We start from the raw sequence: 18225 nt of genomic DNA, 5'->3' as shown, positions 1-18225 counted from the left end.
ACTTATTAGATTGTACTATAACGATCGCTTTGTTTGGCTCTATCTCCCGCTAGACTCACAGAGCAGCTGTACCTTGTTTACTGCTGTATCTCTAGCACCTAGATGGGCCTGGCACATAATAGCATCTCAATAAATTCTATTTTCATTGTTTTTTAAAAAAATTACAAACGAATTCATGATAGCGTACATGCAAACACACACAAAACAATTCAAAACTTTTCTGTGGATCTGCATGGATATGCACAAAAGAAGTCTGGAAAGAGACTACCTGTGAGTCACGGTGTGTGTTACCTTGTCTCACGCTGGTTACAAGGAGAATGTGCTTATGTATCACTTGTTATTAAAAATTAACTAAAAACAAAGCTGAACAAAGGAGTGTGTGCTTTTTGTAATACCAAACGCATACAATTCAAAAGGGTATAAGGAGTTACCTTGCCCCTCTCAATAATATGTGTTGAATAAAGAATAAAGGCATAACTATGGCTGATGCGCAAATTATTGAATAAGAAAACAGTTCTTTTCTAGGCTTCGGTTCAAGGTGACCCTCCCCTTGCCCCCACCCCAGTGAGCCAGCTGGTTTCCCTGAAAGTCTGGGCCTTGAGCCAACGTTTTATTTCTTTCTGGGATGGGCCCCTGTCTGGAAGTCCTTTTGGAGCCTTGGAGAATGACTCACAGGGCTTCACGTGGACAAGGAGTTCCCTAGTGACCAAAGGGTCACCTTCTGTTCCTTAAGTAGGTGGATTCTGGGCAGAGTTTCTGGGGGGGTGGGCTGTCAGGGGAGGGGGGCTCCTGTGTGTCCCTGAGGCCAGTGGCTGGTTGCCGTTCCCCAGGAAACAGCCTCCAGCAGATACTCAGTCCTCATTTGGAACAGTGTAGAGAGTCTGCTGGCCCAGACTGGAGCTCGAGGTCCAGTCTTGCCAATTAACTCGCTGTGGGGCCTTTCCCATCTATAAAATGAGGGAGGTATAAAATGAGGGAGACACTGATGGGTACCTATCTAATAACCATCCTGCCCCTTCTTTCTTGCCTACAGAACCTCAATTTGGAGGTGGGGAACACTGAATGGCCATGTGTTTAAGAGGAAGGCTGGGCCTGTCTCCAGCTAGACTTTTCTGTGTCTGAGTGCACATATACATGTAAATCCTATAGAGCCTAAGTGAATCACGATAATGCCATAACATCTACTTGCCCGTGGTGGGTTTAGGCAGGTAATGACATTTTTCTCACTTTGTATGTGGCTTTGGGCTCGATCTCACTTAAAGTTTTGTGCCTCAGTTTCTTCTTTAAAATGAGAATGGTTCTTACATTCCAGTGTTTGCTGTGGGCCTTAAAAATAACCCAGCTAAGGGGTGCCTGGGTGGCTCAGTCGGTATTGGGTGTCCAACTTCGGCTCAGGTCAGGTCATGACCTCGCGGTTCACGAGTTCGAGCCCTGCCTCAGGCTCTGTGCTGACAGCTCAGAGCCTGGAGCCTGCTTCGGAGTCTGTGTCTCCCTCTCTCTCTGTCCCTCCCCCACTCTCTCTCTCTCTCTCTCAGAAATAAACATTAAAAAAAATAATAACCCAGCTAAAAGGCCCAACATACAGCAGAAGTTAGAGTAACAGTGCTTGGACACACCGTTGGCTTCATTCTCTGTTTGGGGACACCTTTGACTTTTTCATAGGCACTCAATGAGCGACAGTTATTAACTCAGTTTGCTAATCCAGCTAATCCCATTTGGAATATGTATGAGTGATTACATTAGAAGCAGGTTTTGTTTGATAAGCAAGGTAATGTCAACACATTGGGGGTGCATATGAGGAGAAAAACTGTAAGGACGAGGACAGGAGCCGTGACATATTGAGAACTGCTGTTTTCTGGGGGTTGCTGATGTCTGGCTTGTATAGCTGGGAAATACAGAACTGCCCGCTGCATCCCTAAAAGTTCAGAGGCATTGGGTCTGGGTGGGTCTGGGACTTCGGTTAACGAGGCTTTTATCAGTTGGAGAACTTGGTAATCACTGGTTTGGGACATTAACGCTAATCCTTGACTTTGCCCTTTACCGCTTAGGCAAGTCTTCCTGTCTATCCCTTCCTATCCATACCCTGGTTTCTTCATCCGTAAAGTGATGGTTTACCATCACTGAACCTTAGCGTTTGCAGGACAGATGGACAAGGGGTCTCAACTGGGGGTGAATTGGTACCCCAAACGACACGCAGTAATGTCTAGAAACATTGTTGGTTGTCATAATGGGGGGAGGGTGCTCCTGGCATCTGGTGGGTACAGGCCAAGGATGCTGCCGGACATCCTTCAGGGCACAGGATGGCCCCCTACAACAGAGACTTATCCAGCCCTAAGTGTCAATAGTGCCACGGTCAAAAAACTCAGGTTAAATGTATTAATGGGCCATGAAGTTGGAGGCCAGGGAGACCATTCTATTGCCTTAGCATAAACACAGTTGCCCACAACCTAGAGACCTTCTCCGGCTCAGGAAAATAGAGCTAAGTGGGTGTGTGGAGTAGCTCAGAGAACCAAAGAGGGCTCCATTGTTCTGTGTGTGCTGCGCGCGTGTTGGGGTGGGGAGGAGGCGGCTGGTGGCCCTGGTACCAGAATCTGTGTGTGACCCACTGGGAGAAGCCAAGTGGCGGGCAGTGGTCGCCAGAGCCTTCACTGCAAGCTGCGTTTGTGTGACGGGCTTGAGGTTGTTACGTAGATGGTATCTACAGCTCGATGAAAATGACCGTATTTTCTCAGTTGCTTGTGGCTATCCTTCATAGAATAGTCAGGAAACATCCGTGGTTTCTATCAGTGGTCCTCAACCGGCGGTGACTTTGTTTCCTAGGGGACATCTGGCAGTGTCAGGGACATTTGCGATCGTCACGATAGTGGGGGCATCTAGTAGGTGGAGGCCAAACGATGCTGCTCCACATCCCCCAGGGCACAGGACAGGATACCCCCCAATGTCATTTGTCCCCAAATGTCGATAGTGCAGATGTCGAGAAACTCCAGTTTCTCCAGGATCCTGTTGTTATTGGGGTAAAAGCCACCTCCAGGGGCACCTGAGTACTTCAGTCGGTTGGGCTTCTGACTCTTGATTTCGGCTCAGGTCAAAATCTCATTGTTTGTGAGTTCAAGCCCCGCATTGGGCTCTGTGCTGGCAGCACAGAACCTGCTTGGGATTCTGTCTCCTGTCTCCCTCTCTGCCCCTCCCCTGCTTGCTCTCTCCCTCTCTCTCTCCAAAATAACTAACTAAATAAACACTAAAAGCCACCTCCAGCTGTCTGGGGTGGTGGGGGACAGGCTTGGGGAATGGAAGGGATAACTTGTGTTTGGACAAGTTGAGCAGTCCCTGAGATCATTTGGGAGCTAGAGGGAAGAGGACCCTAGAGGTATTTTGCAGAGTGTTTCTTGAGACCACATTACACGCCATGCCCTCTGCCCCCTGCTGAGCACAGGGGCACGTGGGAGGATTTTATCTCAGCTCTGGAGAAATGTCTAGTTAGCTGAATGACAGACACTAAGGATTTTGAGGGGTACACAGGGAAACACCTGGGCCAGGAGTTTGAGTCCTGACTTGGTTTCTGTGAGAAACACCAGCACGTGCCTTCTCTACTCTGATGCTTCATTTTTAGCTCTGCAAGCCCTGGACTCCCAGGGCTGAGATGATCGAAAAACAAGATGGTAGGACGTGGGGATTTGGGGAGCTGGACAGAGGTTCTGGCATCACTGGGGTTCCCAGGAGGCAGGGCACAGCTGGGGGCCGAGGAGGTCCAACAACAACGAGGACAGAGCATAGGCAGAAGCCCTGGCCGTCTTTTAGCCAAAGAGGAGTTGATACAGGGAAAGAGAAGGTTGTTAGGAAGAGGAGACAGTACAGAGCATAAACTTCTCAAACTGGAGTTGGGGTCTCAGGCGACGTGGGATTGACCACAAATCCTGCAGCTGGGTTTTACCATTGACCAGAACCCTTCTTGTCCCCAACTGGGGTGGCCGGTCACTCTGCTCGAACTGCCCATTTCCAATCTCCTGACCTAGCCGCTGTTCTAACACTCCATGTTCGAGGACTTTCTTAGGTCACCAGGGACCAGTTTGCTCTTACATACTTAAAATTATGCAATTGGCAGTTAACGCCAGTGGGAGCAGCTCTCCAACAAGGATTGACAGGCGCTGGTAGCTAAACCTCTTAGCGCTTTCAGCCCTAAAATGGGATAACTCTGAGGCATACGTTCTATGCTGGCTCCCAGAGTTCCCCGATGGGATTAAGCTCCAATTGACTATAGTAGTAACTTGTGTGAAAACACATCCTCCATCGACTGCCTTCTTTTCCCTGTCTCATTCCCTCAAGCTCCAAATGGTGCCACCTGGGATCATCTCCCAAGTAATCTACTTGTACTCGAGATCTTTGTGTCAGGGTCTCCTCGTGCGGGAACCCAAGCTAACGCACGCGACTGTCTCCCCCACTTCCGGGTCTCTGTCTATGCGGTTAAAATGAGACTGACCTCGCGCCTGGGTGGCGCAGTCGGTTAAGCGTCCGACTTCAGCCAGGTCACGATCTCGCGGTCCGTGAGTTCGAGCCCCGCGTCAGGCTCTGGGCTGATGGCTCGGAGCCTGGAGCCTGTTTCCGATTCTGTGTCTCCCTCTCTCTCTGCCCCTCCCCCGTTCATGCTCTGTCTCTCTCTGTCCCAAAAATAAATAAAAACGTTGAAAAAAATAAAATGAGACTGACCCCATCCCCCAACTCCAGGGATGGGCACATGACTCGGAGCTGACCAATCACACCACCATACCTCTTTGGCTACAGTGATTGGTTCAGGGGTCGTCACGTGACCCCCAACCAGGCCAATGACAGCTTCTTCCTGCACTTCTACCGAGACGACTGGGAACAGGAACCTTTTTCTGCTGCGGTCCCCAAACTCTTGGGACGTTAGGTTGGGGGCCGGTGTTCTCTGAGGATGAAGCCGCCTCAGAGGATGCTGGAGCTGAGCTGAGGAAGCGAAATCAGATCCATGTGGCCTTATGTGCATCCCTGGTTCCAGCGCAGTGTGTAATTTGAAGTGCCGTTTATTAGCCTGGTCCATCCTGAGCTCCCCTGCTCCCCACAGGCAGGCCTATTTCCCATAGCTCCTCGGGTTTGCCCTCCCTATCTGGCCCCTCAAACGACAGGGTTTGCAGTCCCTGGGTTTGGCCGGGAAATCGTTCTTGCCTGAGTGTTCTGAGTTGCTTTAGCAACATTGTGGAGCAAGGGGAGTTACCAACGTTCAAGGTGGCGGAATAACCTGTTTGAGAAATCAACTACTTTTCATTTCCTCAACTCCAGAGTCATTGGGAAAGAATGAAAGGTATTTCCCCGACTCTGTGCCAAGAAGGTAGCTGGACTTTGTGATCGAAAGATCTGGGTTTCCTTTTCCCCCCAGTTAGGAAAACAGGCCGTCCTTCCCCAAGGTCCTAGAATCTCAGATTGTGGTGAGCAGGACCACCTACGAGGGGGGCCTTGGAGGACCTCGTTCCAAAGTGGAGTCTCCGGCCCCAGCCCTGGGGGGACTCAGTCATAACCTTTGAGGACCAGACCCGGGAATTTGTCTTTCAAACACGCTTCTCCAAAGGTTAAGAAACTTAGGACTCCTTTATTTAAGTGAAGAAAACCCTTTTGAAACTAGCTTGTGCAAAAGAGGCAGTTTATTGGCTGAAGTAACTGAAAAAGGACTGGCTGAAGTAACCGAAGAGTTCTGGCTTTAGGCCTAGCTGGATTCACGAACTCAGATGAGGTCGCCAGACAGTCTCTTGCCCCATCTCTTGCCTTTTCTCTTCAGTGCGTTGGCTCCGTTCTCAGACTCCACCTGACAAGATGGCGAGTGGGGCTCCAGGCGTGCATTCTGCTGGGTACAAGTCCGGTGGGAAAAGGAGGCTCATTTCCCGAAAACCCTACTGTAGATCCAGCATCCACTCGGACTGGACTAACTTAGGACATGGTCTGTCTCTGAACCGGTCACTGTCACCGAAGGAAGGTGACGTTCCGATTGTCCAGGTCTGGTCACGTGCCTGTTGGGGTGGGGATGGCCCCACCTGGACATAGGGAGAGGAAGTTCCCTGAAGAAGTACTGAGCGGTGTGTGCAAACATGGGGGAATGAATTCTGGACAGGCAAGGCCGGTTGTGGTCAGCGTGGAGTCCCTGGTGTAGGCCATGTATCTTGAGGGCTCTGGGCTTCTTGGCACCCTTGTGGCTCCAAGTTATTCTTTGGTTCAGATCACAAAAGGAGACTATTAGGCTCCTACTCAGGAAATAACCAAAACCATAAAGCAGGCTCTGTTGATTGCTTCTTTTCCCTTCTTCCTGGCCATCAGAACCGAATTTTGCGGGACCAAGGAGCAGCGTGCAAGGCCCAGAGGATGAATTCTGTTTGGTCTAAGCCAGCATGGGAATCCTGTCTCCCTTTGACCTAGTCTTGGGGTGAGCATGGGACCCAATCCTGGCCAGCGAGGCAGCAGGGGTAGTGTACTGAGGGCTTCTGGGTAGGATTCTCCTTTATGTTAAAAGAGACAAGTTTTCTACCCAACCCCTTTTCTTTCATACATATATTCCTCCATTCTTTGGACATGGTTGTACTAGGACGTGACTTTTGGAGCTAGAGCACTTACTTTGAGACTCTAAGGGAATGGCCGAGGGAATCCTCAAGAAACTGACCCGTTGCCCTAATACTGAGATGCCGAAGTTCCCAATCCCAAAGCATTTTACTTACTGACTTACTGTTACCTGAGATAATAAAGATCGACATTTAAGGCTCTCTTAACTGAGTGTCAGGTTACCTGCACCCCAAACGTGTCCTAACGGATCCACCTGCAGACTTTAGAAGTTTAAAGCACAGAAGGCAGAACCAAAAAGGCTGCCACTTCTCTGAGATTGTTCTGGTTCTACAGCCGGTCAGGCTTCTCCCACTTTGCTCTTTGACTCTTTCCTCGTGAAGCTCTTGCAGATGAATAAGCATTAATAATTCATCAGGATCCCACCACTCTGGGCTGAATTCTGCAAACTTCCTTGTTAGTCTGAAGGTTTCCTGAAGCCCTGTGCAGGCATTTACCATGTAGAGGGTAAGACGGGGCTAACCTAGGAGTTTGGCCTCTAACATTGTAATTTTTGTGTTGAATTTTTTTTTTATTTGATAATAATATCAAACCTACAGAAGAGTTGGATGAATAAAAATGGGACAAAGAACACCTAAGAGAAAGCATGAGCAGGAGAGGGGCAGAGAGAGAGGGAGAGAGAAAAATCCCGAGCAGGCTGTGTGACACGGGGTTCGATCCCACCAACTGTGAGACCATGAACTGAGCTGAAATCAAGAGTCAGACGCTTACCCGACTGAGCCACCCAGGCGCTCCTTTTAACGTTTTATTTTTAAGTAATCTCTACGCCCAACGTGGGGCTTGAACTCACGACTCCGAGATTAAGAGTCACGTGCTCCACCAACGGAGCCAGCCAGGCGCCCCTCAACCTTCATACTTTAAAATTATTGATAAAAAAATCTTTTTTTTTTTTTTTAACGTTTATTTATTTTTGAGACAGAGAGAGACAGAGCATGAACAGGGGAGGGGCAGAGAGAGAGGGAGACACAGAATCTGAAACGGGCTCCAGGCTCTGAGCCATCAGCCCAGAGCCTGACGCGGGGCTTGAACTCACGGACCGCGAGATCGTGACCTGGCTGAAGTCGGACACTTAACCGACTGTGCCACCCAGGTGCCCCTAAAAAATCTTTAATCTATCTTTTCTACCATTTGCATTCCAATAATATACAAATTTTACTAATTCCAATAATATACAATTATATACAATAATATACAATTTTGCTAATTGATCCAAAAATGTCCTAAAGTGTTTTTTCTCCTCCAGCACAAGAACCAGTCCGTTTAGGGTCAGATACTGCATTTAGTTGTCATGTCTCTTTAATTTCCTTTCATCTGGAGCATCAGTCTTTCTTTGTCTTGTGTGACTTTGAAATTTTTGAATAATACTCTCCCCACCCCCTTGTCTCGCTCTCTTTTTTGAAAAACAATATTTCTTGGGGCGCCTGGGTGGCTCTGTTGGTTGAGCGTCCGACTTCAGCTCAGGTTGTGATCTCTTGGTCCGTGAGTTCAAGCCCCACGTCAGGCTCTGTAGGGAGTTAATGGAGAGATCTATGGGAAGTAGTTACCTCTGTGAGTCTGCCTGGGCCTAAGACAGCTTTTGGCCAGCAGGACTAGCTAGAAGTGGAATAGTGGAAAGCAAAGACAAGTTCTCCAATCATGAGAACAGAACAGCTACAAAACTGGTCTGACAAGTGTTTCTTTTTTTAAGTTCATTTGTTTTCATAATCTCTACACCCGTTATGGGGCTCGAACTCACAACCCTGGCATCAAGAGTCGCATGCTCTTCCAACTTGAGCCAGCCAGGCACCCCTTAGTGAGTGTTTTAATAGAAGCAAACATAAGGTACAATGAGAGATGCAAGGGTTTACTGGATCCAGTCTAGAAACCAAGGAAGTCTTCCTGGAGTAGACAACGTTTGAGCTGAGACCTAAATAGTAAAGAGAGAGCCAGTTGAAATGGGGGAAGAGCGGAGGAATTAGCACATGCAAATGCCTAGAGGTGAAATCGGATATTGGAGGGCTAAAAGTAGATCAGTCTGACTGGAGCCTAAGTATGAGATAAAGAGGGTCAGGGCGATGCCAGGGTGTTTGCAGGTCTTTATAACAAGGAGTTTGAACTCTGTCCTGGGAGCAACAGGAAGTCATGGAAGGATTTGAAGCAGGGGGAGGGACGTGTCATACAGAGGTGTTAGCAAGTTGGAGATGGGAGGATTTTCTGATGTCGCCCTTCCAGGAAAAGTCCAGATACCTCTACGGCAACCCTGAGCCCTGCATCTTCGAGGGTTTGCTAACTTTGGTTTCCTTCCTTCTCCTTCCTTTCCTTCTATTTCCCCCAGGCAATCTGGGCAATAGAGCATGGGGAAAGTGACCGCACCCATTACGATATTTTCAACTGCCAGTGACAGCATGCCTGACTGACCATGGCTTAAGCGAAGAAGAAGTGGAATTATCCTTTATAACAAAAAGTCTGGAGGTCGGCAGCTCCAAAGTCGCTTTGATGTGTCAAGGACCCAGGCTTATCTTTCTGCTACGTCATCTCCAGTGGTTGGCTTTTGGCCTCAGACTCATGCCCATCCCAGCTACTGCTGCATCATAGAACGTTTGATCACAGGACACCGATCAAAGCAGGAAGGAAGGGATGAGGGGACAAAAGGCTTTCACCCCCTTGAAGCTCTATATTATTAATGAAGTGGATCCTCAGATTTCCCCTGACCTTTCATTGGCTGAGAGCTGGATCATATGCCCATTCTGGACCAATCATTGCTTAAGGAGAATGCGCACTTTTACTTAAGATGGGTCATGATTTATCTGCTGGGGCTGGAGAGCCAGCCACTCTCCAAAGATCAAGGGATTTCTACCCCTTAGCTGGGCCCCAAATCAAGGTTCTCTGGGCAGGGAAGATGTGGAAGCGGGGTGGGAATGCCTCTGGGGTAGCAAGGGGCAGTGTGTCAGACGGAGTGAGGTTTGTAGAAGGTAGGAGAGGTGTTCTGCTTGTGAAAAATAAATATGAGAGAAAGCAGAATTGATCAAGGGGGCCTCACTTCAATGCAGGTCCGCAAAGTCCTTGTCAACTCCTTGGGGGGCTCCGGAGCAAAGATTGTTGGTTAGAGGAGCCCCACGTTGGGCGAGATGGCCAGCCCTGGTGTCCTGCCATACTCAGTCATTGACCTGGGGCAACGCAGGAAGAGCATGGCCTTGGCTTGAAAGTTGAGACAGACCCTTAAGACGTTGCAGCTGGAGGCTGTCAGCTCGCTGCGTTCTTCACAGGCAACTAGCAAGTTCTTGAAGCTCTGCCCCTCCAGGACTGTCATAGGGTGCTCAGTGTCTGGTCTGGCTATGCCCAAAGAAGTCAAATTTGAGGTGACAAATCCATTTCTGCCCAGGGGCAGCATCAAGTTTGACAGAAGGAATCAGAAGAACCATTGAGAGATTAGGCTCAATTCAGAAATTGAGTTTCACCTTTAGAAAAACATTTTTTCTCACACATAGGATATTTTCATTATAGCAAAATGGGAAATTTCACATATGTGCAGAGAAGAAGATGAGAATCAATCATAATTCTTCCACCATCGATGAGGATGATATTAGTAAGGTAATAATAGCTACCATTGATGGAATGGTGATTATGTGCCAGGCACTGTGATAAACCATTCGTATTCATAATCTCATTTAATCCCAGCTCTGCTGCTTGAGTGAGTTCCTTAGCCCCTGTATGCCTCCGTCTTCTCCTCTGCCTAATGGGGAGATACAATAGTATCTATCTATCACTTGGGGTTCTGTGGATTCACTTTGTTAAATGTGAAGTGCTCGGAACATTGCCTGACTCAAATAAATGCTCAAGGGAGAGCCTGGCTGGCTCGGTTGGTGGAGCATGTGACTCTTGATCTCGGGGTTCTGAGATGGAGCCCCACGCTGGGTGTTGAGATTGTTTAAAAAGAAAATCTTTGGGGCGACTGGGTGGCGCAGTCGGTTAAGCGTCCGACTTCAGCCAGGTCACGATCTCGCGGTCCGTGAGTTCGAGCCCCGCATCAGGCTCTGGGCTGATGGCTCAGAGCCTGGAGCCTGTTTCCGATTCTGTGTCTCCCTCTCTCTCTGCTCCTCCCCCATTCATGCTCTGTCTCTCTCTGTCCCAAAAATAAATAAACGTTGAAAAAAAAAATAAAAAAAAAAAAAGAAAATCTTTAAAATAAATAAATGAATAAACAAATGCTCAATAAATATTAGTAATTATTTTTGTTCTAAGCCCCCATTCCTTTATCTACAATTGTGAAAACCAACAGTTTCCCACAAATTTGGCACCCCAAACTCATTTGGGAGCAAACCCTGACCTGATCTGAGGTTATTTATAATCTTGTCAAACCCTTTTCATGTGAATCCGTATTCATATGTTTCATATCAATATGTTTGATTATGGGATGGCTCTAAAATATGTGGAACATAGACAACATGGCTTTTCTAAAATCTAGAAATATCTAAATTTTGAAACACTGATTTCTGATAAGAGGTTGTGGACTTGTGCTCTCAATCCTCATGACAACTCTGTGAGATGGGTCCTTTTAGTATCCTCATTTTATTGATGAGGAAAAAAAATTTTTTTAAGTGGTTTTCTTTACAACAGAACTTTCCAGAGACTTCATCTATTATGCACTGTAAATCTCCACAAAAGGGGCTATAGAATGCAGCTGTTCTCTGGATTCATGGACTTTGAATGTCAAGGTCATTTTTTCATACAGGTCCTCCCCTTGCTAACATTGAAAATCAGGGAAGCCTCTTGGAGGAGATAAGGAACCCTGGGCAAACCGGGAACATGAAGGGGCCAAGTACACACAGGCAGACGGGGAAATCCTTGATGACTCCCTCCTGGTCATCTATTGACTTTGTGTGACCTTGAAAAAAAATTCCACCCCTTGACTTCTAAAACAGATGGCAAAACCATCTTCCAGGTTCCTTGGCTAGTCAGCAACATTTTCTCTACTGTCTTTATTTTATTTTTTTTTTTAAATTTTTTTTCAACGTTTATTTATTTTTGGGACAGGGAGAGACAGAGCATGAACGGGGGAGGGTCAGAGAGAGAGGGAGACAGAGAATCGGAAACAGGCTCCAGGCTCTGAGCCATCAGCCCAGAGCCTGACGCGGGGCTCGAACTCACGGACCGCAAGATCGTGACTTGGCTGAAGTCGGACGCTTAACCGACTGCACCACCCAGGCACCCCATTCTCTACTGTCTTTAAAAAGGAAGGAGCCTGATGCATTTGAAACAGTCATTCAAAAGAACTTCCCAGGGGTGTGGCCGGTGTTAGTTTCCTGGAAATCCTTGGGAACATCAGGCTGGGTTGGCTGAGCTGCTCAGTGGCAGGAAAGCAGGCAGGAAAAATTCTGAATGTCCCTTGAGCTTTGCGTGCTGGGTCCCAGATCACCTTCTGACCCTTAAGTAACTGAACTTGTCAACATTTCTTCTTTCACCATCCTAACAGCCTCTTGGAGACTATTTCAGCAAGGACCAGTCTTGTCAGATTAAATTTATTTATTTCATACACTAAAAGAAATGTAAAATTCAAGTGTTCCACTGATTTTGAAGTTTTATTTTCTAGTTCTTGAGATACGAAAAGCTGACCCAAAGTAAACAAAATTCAAGCAGAATAAAAATATCCGCGAAGAGTGAGTCTCCCTCTCATCCGCTTCCCACTGACTCCTGTCCCCATCCCAGGAGGCATCTAGGGATTCCAGTTTTGCACATCCCCTTCCAGGTGAACCTTAGATGTATATAAGCATATATCATTGTATCTATTGAGATGATTTGGCTCTAAGTACAAAACACTATCCAACCATGGCTCCTGGGTGGCTCAGTCGGTTAGGCGTCCGACTTCAGCTCAGGTCATGATCTCACGGTTGGTGGGTTCAAGCCCCCCGTGGGGCTCTGTGCTGACGGCTCAGAGCCTGGAGCCTGCTTCGGATTCTGTGTCTCCCTTTCTCTCTGCCCCTCCCCCACTTGTGCTCTGTCTCTGTCTCTCAAAAATAAATAACTGTAAAAAATTTTTTTTTAATTAAAAAACAAAAAAAAATCCCAAAAAACCAATATCTAACGTACAAATGTATGACTGTTCATAGAACACTTTCAGAGTTGGTTCATTTGGGAAAGTAATGATATCATCAAAGATCCAGATTCTTTCTGTCCCTCTGCTGCATCCTCCTTAGAGGTATGACATCTGTCCCTGCACCTTTGTGTCTCTATATTAGGTGAGTCGGTACGTGGGCTATAAGTGTCCCGAACGCCACTGCTATGCCAGGACGGCAGGCCATACCTCCACTGTGCTTAAAAGAGATGGACAGCTTCGTGATCACATCCACTAAACCCCACTGAGTGGACTCCCCAGTTCAGCTTATTTTTAGCTGATCCCTCCAAGTGCCCAAGGCTCTCCCATGTCACCTGACACTGAGGTAGGGAATGGGCGGGGGGAGGGGAGCTGGAGAGACAGTGGTCTTGAGGGCTGTAGTTCTAACACCTTCCCTTGGCAGGTGTTACAGAATCACAAGACGCTGTGACCACACCGAAAGGGCTGTCCAGTTGAGGGGTGCTGAACTCATGCTTCATCCACTTCTTGGCAGATCTACCTCTGGGTTTACAGGAAAGCCAGGCAGGACTGGTTGTTGGACGAGATGTAACAAGCGAGTGAAAGAGAGAAATCGAGAGTGATTCTAATGAGCCTTTGGGATTGAGCAACCAGGTGTTCAGTAAGGGAGGGTTAGGCGTAGAAAGAGAGGGAGACACAGAATCCAAAGCAGGCTCCAGGCTCCGAGCTGTCAGCACAGAGCCCGACGCAGGGCTTGAACTCACAAGCTGTGAGATCATGACCTGAGCCAAAGTTGGATGCTCAGCTGACTGAGCCCCCCAGGCGCCCCTATATATTATATATAGGTGTACATCTATCTATCATCTATCTATCCATGTATCTCTGGTTTAAAATTTACCTGGAAGGTGACATACGAACCTAGCAATGACGCATACATTCTGGGGTGGGGGACCGGGTGAAGTGGGATAGGGAAGGAAGAGAGACAGAGAGGCTTACTTTTTTTGGGTCCTTTTATCCTGCTTGTACAAGGAAATAAATGGAGGCTCTGATGTAACTCGCCTAAGGCCACACAGCATGTGGGTGGCAGGGGCTGTCATTTGAAACAGACGCTGGCTGGTCCGGCTGCAGAGTCCAAGCTCCTTCCATTCTAACAGACTCTCCCCTAACGGAAAGGGAAACGGGCCCCTCCAGGATAAATGCCGGTCTCCTCACTTCCTCTCCCTGGGCTGGCTCGTCTGCGTGTCTCCCTGTGGCATCTCCTGCAGCCGAATATCAATAACGGCCTGAAAGGATTCCTGTCCGTGGCCGAGAAAGGCTGCGTGCACTCTTCTCCCCTCTGTTATGGAAACCACAAATCCTGTGGCTACAGCTGCAAATAAAAATAGTCCTGGAGGGCCCCCAGACTGCACACCTGCTCCCACTGTATGAATGTCTCCTTCTTTACGAAAGATTAGAGCTGCTTGGGATTCCAGTCGAAGAGGCCTGGGTTCTAACCCCGGTTTTCCCACTGCTGATGGAGCTGTGTGTTCTTGGGCAAGTTACTCACCTTCTCTGTGCCCCAGTTTCCTCATCTTCAAAGTGATATTTTAAAAAATCTCCCAGGATTGAGATGCTTGGGTGGCTCATCAGTTAAGGGTCTGACTCGTGATTTGGGCTCAGGCCATGATCTCCTGGTTCGTAAGATCGAGCCCCACGTTGGGCACTGTGCTGACAGTGTGTGTAGCCTGCTTGGGATTCTTTCTCTCTTTCTCTCTCGCCCTCTCTTCTTCCTCTCAAAGTAAGATTAAAAACAATCTCACGGGACCGTAAGGGCTCAGAGAGTTAGCTGTCCTAAATTGCTTGTTTCTCTGTCTACCTTGTTTACATTAGTCTAACAGCATTCCTGCTGCCTCACACCCTCCCTCCCCCTACGGGGCCTTAGCACATGCTCTTCCCTGTGCTAGGATGCTGTTCCCTTTCCTCTATGGCTACTTAGTGGCTATCGGTCCTTCAGGGGCTCCAGCCTTTGTGAGGGCAGGATCACTTTTGCTCTCCACTGTGGCCCCAACAGCCAGCAACACACGTATGTCTGGCATAGAGTTGACTTCCGTTAAATATCCGTTCACGGAGTGAGTGAAGGACTAAATGGACAAAGGAGACAAGTGATCAGTTAGTGCTAAGTCATTCGACAAGTGTTCTGTAAATAAGCACGAGACCTACTCTATTGTATCCTCGTGAGGATTAAAAATGTGAAGCGTGTACAGTACCTACCCGAAGCCTGCAGTACCACTGACTAAGGATTACTCGTAGCACTATTTTATATTGTCATGATTTCGGTTTCCTGTAGAAGTTCTCGTGGCTTCCTGCTGGAATGAGGCTCTGGTAGGATGCTCCTCCGGGCCCTGCAGAGCCCCACCCAACAGCTGGGTCCTGTGCTCAGGCAAGCAGCCTCAGCCCTTCCCCAGAGGCAGGACTCGGTCTCGTCCCGAGGAAACAAATTCCTGGCTGCTGGCACAGCTTCTGCAACTTGGCTCCCATCTCTCTGTGGATTGTCTCCTTCAGGTACAGAGCATCATGGACACATTACGTGGGGTTGGGCCAGTCCATGGTGACCCCTCTCTTTGGAACAGGTGTGGACGCCCTAGGGAGTCGTGCTTACAACTGCACAACCCTGCCCTCCAGCCGGAGTTGACTGGATAAAGACGGGGACCTGATTAACTGAGCCAACTGGATCCTCTCTCCTGAGATTTTGGGGTTATGATCTAGTGATTTTCGTGAGCTGTTGCTTACGGGATGGGTGCACCCTCAGGTGCTGTGAGGCGGCCATATTTGGTCATGGGCTTGGGGAAGGAGAGAGAGAGAGAGGAGAAGCAGAGAGCAGAGATGAAGGAATCTGCGGGCAGAGTGGTAAAGGAGCACAGAATACAGATGCCACAATTCCAGGTGACTTTTCGGACGCCGGTTCCAGAAATGTCTGAAGCCACTGCACTTCCTGCCCTTGTGTTTGGCATAACAGCGGTTCTCACATAAAGACAGCTGGGTGGTAGAGCGGATACCTACTGTCTCTGCTTTTCAGGCATCCTGCCTCCTGAGCTCAGGGCCTGACCACTGGGCTAGGGCCCTCCCCGCGAGCTGTCTCTGTGCCTGAGACTCGCCCTGGGAATCCCCACGCCTGTGGCCCGTCAGCCTGGCTACAGCAGAGGCCGGTCCGGCGTGAGAGACTGCAGTGTCTCCTCAGATGGCCTCACAGGGCACTTTGCCAGGCCCTTTTTTCCTCTGGAGCCCGGCCTGGCTCACACAGGCCGCTCTGTGAGGCCGTGGGCAGGAGGCCTCTGTTGCCAGCAGAGTTCAGTTACCCCAGTGACATTCAATTGTTCCTAAGAGAAGAGGCCTGCTTTCGGCAGCTCCTAGACCTGGATTCCAGGAAGCTCTGCCTGACTCCTTTCCTGTTTGTTTCCAATCAGCCAGTCGGCCTGTATCATCGGATTGCATAAGTCTGCCGGCTGCTAGCACTGTCTCTCTCTTGCTGTTGTCTCCATACCGCTCGGAGCTCACACCAGCCTGGGAGGAAGACACAGGGCATATCAGCAGGAGTTTGCTGCTGCCCAAGCAGACCCAAACAGCAGCGTGGCCCCGCCAGGTTTCCAGTTTCCAGGGATGTGTGACTCACCCTAGAATGAGGATCCCAGGGTCTCATCCCAGAAAAGAGATCCCTAGGGTGACATTTCACCCTTGTGGGAAGGACCCGTGGCTGTGTGGGCACTGGCACAGCCTCTCTACCCTCTGCAGAGTAGTTTGCAGGGGCTAGGAAAACTGAGACTGGATGTGCAACTCTGGACGCAACTCCTTGAGCTCACATCCTGGCTCTGCCATTTACTGGCTGTGTGACTTTGGGAAAATTACTGAACCTCTCTGTGCCCAGTTTCTGCATCTGTACTGCAGAGACAATAACAAAACCTCCCTTATCAGACTGAAATAGGATTTGAATCATTTAATACAAGGAAAAGGTTCAGTACAATGCCTGGCATATAATACAGGCTGAGTAAGTACAAGTGGTTATTATTATAACAATAATTATTATTGTTAATTTTCAAAAGAGAAAGGTCATTTTTATGCCCAGGAAGATATGGATAGTAATATTCATTGCAGCGTGACTTTTAATAGTGACAGATTGAAAACCAGCTAAATATCTCTCAGTAGGAAATGGCTGAACCAATCATGGCTCATCCACACTATAGAATCCTGTGCAGCAGTTAAAAGAGAGTGCTTGGGGAAGGAGAGAGAGCTGTGTGGCCTGATACGAAAAACTTCTAAAATCTAGTGTGCAGCCAAAAAAACACAAAAAACAAAACCCAAGAAGCAGAAGGATACAAAAAGCCTGAAAACTTGCGCAAAACACAAAAATGCAAAGCCGTCTATCAGTAACGTACATATGCAAACGCACAGGAAAACCATCTTGAAGAGCAGCAGTCTGGTACAGCTGTCACTAGCCACGGGCAGCTATTTACATTTAAATATAAAGTCATTAAAATTAACTAAAATTTAAAATTCAGCTCCTCAGTGGTATCAGCCACCCTTCAAGGGCTCTGTAGCTTCATGTGGCCAGTGGCTGGCGGCTAGCATATTGGACGGTGCAGGTATAGAATATCTCCATCATTTTAGTACATTCTATCGGATGGTGTTGGTCTGGATGGGTTAAAAAAAAAAAAAAAAAAGCCAAACTGAGGGAAACTCTGCATGCAATAAATAACTTGGAATTAAAAAAAAAAAAAAAGTCAAATTGATAATAGCAATTACCCTGGCATGGAGACAGGAAGGATTGCAGAATATCGTTTATTCTTTGAGCAGGTGTTTATTGAGCACTTACTCTGTGCCAGGCACTATCCTTACACTGGGACCTCAGCTGTGGATACAATGGACCCAGCTCCCTGCCCTCTTGGGGGTTTTGTTCCAGCAGGTGGTAGGTCGTGGAAATGGGTGCTTTGGATAAAGATGCTAGCAGATGGCACAGGGTGATCATTAAAGACACTTTTTACACTTACCTGCATTTTTTAATTTTTATTTTATTTTTAAAAAAAATTTTTTTTTCCAATGTTTATTTATTTTTGGGACAGAGAAAGACAGAGCATGAACGGGGGAGGGGTAGAGAGAGAGGGAGACACAGAATCGGAAACAGGCTCCAGGCTCCGAGCCATCAGCCCAGAGCCTGACGCCGGGCTCGAACTCACGGACCGCGAGATCGTGACCTGGCTGAAGTCGGACGCCCAACTGACTGCGCCACCCAGGCGCCCCTTATTTTTATTTTTTAATGTTTGTTTAGTTTTGAGAGACAGAGAGATACACACAAGGATTGCAAATGGGGGAAGGGCAGAGAGAGAGGGAGACACAGAATCGGAAACAGGCTCCAGGCTCCGAGCTGACAGCACAGAGCCTGACGCGGGGCTCGAACTCATGGACCGCGAGATCTTGACCTGAGCAGAAGTCGGATGCTTGACCTCTGAGCCACCCAGGTGCCCCTCACCTGCATTTTTTTTTTTTTTTTTAATGAGGAGACTGCTTTACTTGTGTAATGAGAAATT

At 48.2% G+C, this 18225-nt stretch overlaps 1 long non-coding RNA gene across 2 annotated transcripts; it reads left to right on the top strand.

Annotated features, from left to right (window-relative positions):
* Window positions 1-4711: 4711 nt before the first annotated feature.
* Window positions 4712-9387, top strand: LOC121020105 (uncharacterized). Of its 2 annotated transcripts, none has more exons than XR_005785942.1 (3): window positions 4712-5317; window positions 6322-6427; window positions 8933-9387. It is a non-coding gene; the product is annotated as an uncharacterized LOC121020105 (long non-coding RNA). The 2 variants fall into 2 exon arrangements; XR_005785941.1 differs by lacking the exon at window positions 8933-9387 and adding an exon at window positions 6587-7214.
* The last annotated feature ends 8838 nt before the right edge of the window (window positions 9388-18225 follow it).

The sequence above is a fragment of the Herpailurus yagouaroundi genome, unplaced genomic scaffold (genome assembly GCF_014898765.1).
Source record: "Herpailurus yagouaroundi ecotype Mexico unplaced genomic scaffold, PumYag 246, whole genome shotgun sequence".
In the NCBI taxonomy this organism is placed as follows: domain Eukaryota; kingdom Metazoa; phylum Chordata; class Mammalia; order Carnivora; family Felidae; genus Herpailurus; species Herpailurus yagouaroundi.
Note: the sequence above shows the minus strand (reverse complement) of the source record. Positions and strands in the feature narration are given on the sequence as shown.